The sequence below is a fragment of the Ursus arctos genome, unplaced genomic scaffold (assembly GCF_023065955.2).
Source record: "Ursus arctos isolate Adak ecotype North America unplaced genomic scaffold, UrsArc2.0 scaffold_18, whole genome shotgun sequence".
Lineage (NCBI taxonomy): Eukaryota > Metazoa > Chordata > Mammalia > Carnivora > Ursidae > Ursus > Ursus arctos.
The window spans coordinates 34,386,190-34,391,781 of NW_026622852.1; the positions used below are offsets into that span (position 1 = coordinate 34,386,190).

General features: G+C 46.1%; 1 non-coding gene across 1 annotated transcript; it reads right to left on the reverse strand.

The window, feature by feature from the left end:
* Positions 1–4,517: 4,517 nt before the first annotated feature.
* On the reverse strand, positions 4,518–4,626 carry LOC113260682 (U6 spliceosomal RNA). The gene has a single exon (XR_003318062.1). It is a non-coding gene; the product is annotated as a U6 spliceosomal RNA (small nuclear RNA).
* Between the last annotated feature and the right edge of the window lie 966 nt (positions 4,627–5,592).

The following is a 5,592-nucleotide window of genomic DNA, read 5'->3' on the forward strand; positions in this document are numbered from 1 at the left end:
AGTTGCCTATTGTGGCTGGAGCCCAGGAAATTCGCTCAGTGTGGGGAGGCAGCCTTCGTGGTAGAAAGCCTAGCCCAGGTGGCTCAGGAAGGCCTGAGAAGCCGTGCCAGAGGGATTGGATTCACTGTGGCCCCTCCAATTTTTTACCCCTTGGGTTTTATTGAGATATAGCTGACATACTGCGCTGTATAAGTTTAAGGTGTCTCCTCTACTTCTACTTTGGCCTGAAAAATGCTTCTAGTTAATGACCTTCCTTTCTTCATTTGCCATGTGGACAGACACATCCTTGCTTTTGAGTGATTAAGTGTGGACACTCTGAAACCAAATGGTCTAGTTTCAAATCCCAGACTTGACCTTTCAGTAGCTGAGTGACGTTGGCCAAATTATTTGCCATCTCTGTGCCTTGGTTTTCTTGTTTATAAAGTAAGGATCATAGTACCTGCCCTGCAGGGTTGTGGTAAGGATTAACGAGTATATGTAGAACTACTTGGAACAAAGCTCATAAATAGTCGGTGTTCAAAAAATATTAAATATCATTGTTATCAGATTGTTTTGACATATTCAGATATTAATATGCTTTTAAAAGTCTCTTTTTCAGCATGTGTTTTCCCACTGACCCTCTGATTAGATCACATGTGATTTTTGTTTTCTCTCAACAGTCTTGCTGGGCACCCTTGGGACAATACCCTTCCTTAAAAATTACTTCTGAAGCAGAGCGGCATTTTCCTATTGTCAGCCTGGTCTTGTGTGATCACTGACCAGCCCGGCTGCTCATCAGAAATGAATGAACAGTTCACAGCCAGTTCAGCTGTGCCGCCGAGGGCACAGCCCAGGCCAGCAGAAGCCACTAACTTGGAGAAGTCTCGGCCTGTGGCTCCGGCGTGACGACACTGTGAAGATGAGCTTCCCGCTCTTGCAAGCGGGGATACCATGATATCACACCTCCACGGGAGGCATTGCATTTAACTTTCTTCTGAAACAGCGATCTGCCCACTCCGTGGGGAGTAAAAATGATAAAAAGGTGTCAGTGATAAAGCCTGGGAGAGAAATCAGAGGCCCAGCAGAGAATAAGCAGACAGCTGCAAGAGGCACTTTCAGGTTCGTTCCAAACCAACCACAAATGGGTGCGGTTAGCTGCCAGTTTGGCAAACCATTTCACGCTCACATTTATGATCTATGATGAACTCAGCGAAGGGATGGTGGCGCAAGGACAGCAAAACATCAGTTTAGGAGTTACCTCTCAAACACCGAAGATAAAGCCTCACAGTGGAAAAGCAAAAGCTGCGACTGACGGTCTTCTTCGATGCCACAGGATCTGTCCATAACCGGGCATTTTTTCCAAGAGCTCTGGAGGAGAAAGAGGGTCCCAGGCCCACGGGCCACTTCCGAACTCCAAGGCAGGAGCCACGTGATGGGACATTCTTTAGGTCTGCATGTGTCCAACAAAACTTTCTGGAGAAAGAACTCTGTTATCTTAATATTAAAAAGAACGTCCGGGTGCCTGGATGGCTCGGTCGGTGAGGCTGCCGGGTCAGGTCATGATCTCGGGGTGGTGGGATGGAGTCCCACCTCGGGCTCTGCGCTCAGCACAAGAGTCTGCTTCAGATTCTGTCTCCCTCTCCCTCCTGTTCACTCTCTATCTCTCTCAAATAAATGAATGGATAAAATCTTTTAAAAATAATAAAAATAAAAAATACTTTGTAAAAAGAATCTCCAGCTTTCATCTTGCCAGTGAGGTCATTGTAAGATGAAGGAAACTGAGGCACAGAGAAATCAGGTGACTTGCCCACATTATTATTAGTGACAGAGCTAAAGCGCAGGAAAATCGACTCCCAAGCCTTTTGTTCCACAGGTTGGTGAAACCATGTGGATGCCAGCAAGCTCACAGCAAAAATCACATAGCTGAAGAGCCCAGGTTTCACCTGCCTGTGAGTACAAAGCAGGTCACACGAACAAAGTCTCCCAAACTTGTCAGCTCTGTGCCTCTACCTGCTCATTCAGGAATTTATGCCCCTCCCCAAAACTTCCCTACCCAGGGTCTTTTGCTTGGTCCTGCTCAGGGACAGTCTGCAGCTTACAAGCCCCTTATGGAAGATGCAGACTGTTAGTCCAGCAGCCATGCCCTGCCTTGGGTCTTTCCTGATTCTCCAGCAAGATCTGTACATTTCTGCAGACAGGTCTCAGAGCCAGAAGCAGCACTCTTGTGAGCCCGGCAGAGGTGGGAAACGAGGGGGCGGGGCACGTGTGGCTCATTGTGTGCTGCCTTTGGCCACTTTGGTCTCAAAGCAGGAGTGTGTGTACCCCAAGCCTTCCCAGTCTCTCACGAAAGACAGGCTCTGTTCCTTGCTCTGGCCCTATTCCCACAGAGGCTCACAACCAGGCCTTCAGCCAGGAGGGAAAATAAGGGAAAAGTTTGAGGTGACCGTCCAGACAATTTTTGCCTTCCTAGCTTTGTATGGTCTTTATCTCCCCTCACACCTCCCCAATGCCTCTTCACCAACACACACACACACACACACACACACACACACACACACACACAAAACAAAAAACAAAAACAAAAACAAAAACAAAAGCACACAGGAGCAACATCTGGCACCTCCTCCCTCAATCACTCAAAAAACAAAAAGTGCCTACGTGTATGTGTTTGAACTCGTACAAAGAGGCCTCTGGAAGAAAGTAATTGCCTAACCTGGGGGACCAGAAGCGTCGGAGTTCCAGCTCTGTCTCAGAGAAGATAAACCTTTATAATTAGTGGAATCATATCATAAGCTGATCACGTGCTTAAATAAATTACTGCTGGGTGGCAGTAAGGGAGAAAACATCACTCTGAAGCAATGCCTGCCTTAAGTTTACGTTCCCTCAGGAGTAGAAGCTGTGAAGGAAATAGGTACTGGTACTATATTTGAAAAGCAACCCCAGCTAGAAAGTAGGGACAAGAACAGGAGGAGAAACATCAGTAAAGGGTATGTGAATAAGTTAAGCCATTAACTACAAGCTACTGGGGCTCAGTCCTGCTGGGAACCCTCTCGGAAACTGTGAGGAACTTGCCTCAGAATCACAGTCAGGACACCAGTGGGGGGGAAGAAGGTGCAAAATTTAAGGAGGCACTTGTTCTCAGGGTCGGCCAAGTCAAGTCATGCAAAACAGAGTCAGTCTTGCTCTGAATCATTCTACTGGGAAGACTGAAGCATTTACTCATTAATTTCCATCTCCTGTTGGTTGAGAATGGTCCCCCACCCCAGGGATGCTGATGTCCCCCGCACTTCTGGGCTGAACCTGTCTGAGGCTTTGCAAGGTCCTCAGGGTGCCAAGAAAGCCCCGAGGCAGAGAAAAAGAGAAGCAGGTGCTGGGGTGGGAAGCTCTCCATGCTCTGGAATGCGTCTACACCAACTGCCAGTGAGCATGGGTAGTTAAAGGGGATAGGAGCAGGGCATCAACTGCATCTGTTACATGCTCTATACATACCAATGGTATCTTGAATCCACATCAAAATTATGAAACTCATGTGCGCACTTCAGTATTGGTAAATATGTGGGCTTCCCATGACTCAACCAACATCTCAAAACTCAAAGCAAGCTGAAGGCAAAAACACTCTGCACTTAGAGGTACAGAATTTAAACACTGAAGTTAACATCATCGCGTAGTGAAGAACTGGAAAGACTATACAGATAGGCTACACTTAGGTGTTGTGGCCACAGCCCCAGTTAAGATGTCAGCCTACAGCCAGCATCAGCCTCCAGGGAGGTTAGCGAGCAAGCCCTCAGGTAATTCCAGCCCTCGTCGTTTGAGCTTCCCCAGAAGACATGGAACAGAGATGAGCTGGTGCTCTGAACTCTGCCAAAATTAGAGATTTGTGAGCAAAATTCATTATTGGTTTTGTTTTCAGTGTTAGGTTTCGTTGGCTTTTTTTTTTTTTTTTTTAAGATTTTATTTATTTATTCGACAGAGATAGAGATAGCCAGCGAGAGAGGGAACACAAGCAGGGGGAGTGGGAGAGGAAGAAGCAGGCTCATAGCGGAGGAGCCTGATGTGGGGCTCGATCCCATAACGCCGGGATCACGCCCTGAGCCGAAGGCAGACGGTTAACCGCTGTGCCACCCAGGCGCCCCTGGTTTTGTTTTCAGTGTTAGGTTTCGTTGGCTTTTTAGGCAGCAGTACATACTGGAAACAGCTGTCCATTTTCCCAGTACACTCCTGAAGATAAGGACAGTGGCTAATTAACTAATGAATGTGCAGAACCTGGCATATGGTAGGTGCTCTGTATGTACTGAATGTGGGTGAAAGAATAAAATATGGTTCCAGCTTTTTTTTTTTAAGATTTATTTATTTATTTTAGAGAGAGAAAATGAGAGCGTGAGCGGGGGAAGAGCAGAAGGAGAGGGAGAGAGACAATCTCAAGCGGAATCCTCACCGAGCTGGGAGCCCGACTAGGGCCTTGATCTCACAACCCTGAGATCATGACCTGATCCGAAATCAAGAGTTGGACACTTAACCAATGGAGCCGCCCAGGCGCGTCAAATACGGAACGCTTCATGAACTCGCGTGTATCATCCTGGCACAGAGGCCATGCTAATCTTCCCTTTATAATTCCAACTTTAGCACATGTGCTGCCAAAGTGAGCACTCCAACTTTTGAAAAGCAAGTTCAGCAGAAGAATGAGCTTCCCTAAAAAAATGGAGCCATCTTTTTTTTTTTTTTTTTAGTAAAGTTGACATACAATGTTACATTAGTTTCAGGTGTACAACTTAGTGATTTTCCAAGTTTATATAGTGTGCTATGTTCACAAGTATAGCTACCATCTGCCCCATTACCTTGCAATTAGATTAACACTGACTATGCCTGATGCTCTTCTTTTTATTCCCATGACTTACTCATTCCATAACCGGAGGCCTCTATCTCCCTCCCTCCTTCACCCATCGTGCCCAACCCTCACGCCCAAAATGGAGCCATCTTTGAGATCTGGGATGTGTTTTGAGGAAAACAGCACTATTGATAAGTCCCCTAGCTAAAAGTGGGTCTCTGCTTCATGGGAGAAGACACAATATGCCCGGTCCACACTTGACAAAAGGTTTGTCTCCGTGCCCTTAGCTATGGAATTCAGTTGCTCAGAATGAGGAAAGTTACACCTCCTATGAAGTCATGGTCTCAGAATGTACAAATAAGAGTCTGAGGAACAATTTGTAAAATATTCCACTTACTCTAGATAAGGGGGGGCAGTCCAAAAAAGTATAAAATTTAAGACTTACAAATTGTCAATCAAAAGCAGGATGCTTAACTGCTCCCATAGCTTTTCAGGGCCTTTCTTCGCTCTCTTGGTATAACGTATAGCTATCACCTGTCAACTCCCTTCTAAGAACACCACCTTCCCCTTCTTGGTGTATACATAAAATCTTGGCCTCCCTTCTTGACTAAAGACTCTTTCCGTGAATATGTCAGTGGCTCTGTGTGTGTGTGTGTGTGTGTGTGTGTGTGTGTGTGTACCAATAGCAGCTTTATAGGTTAGCACTTTGGTAAAACTCAAAAAAGCACCCTCTCCATACACTATCTAGTTATGTTGTTTTTATCTCACACCTAAAAGGCACCTTCTCT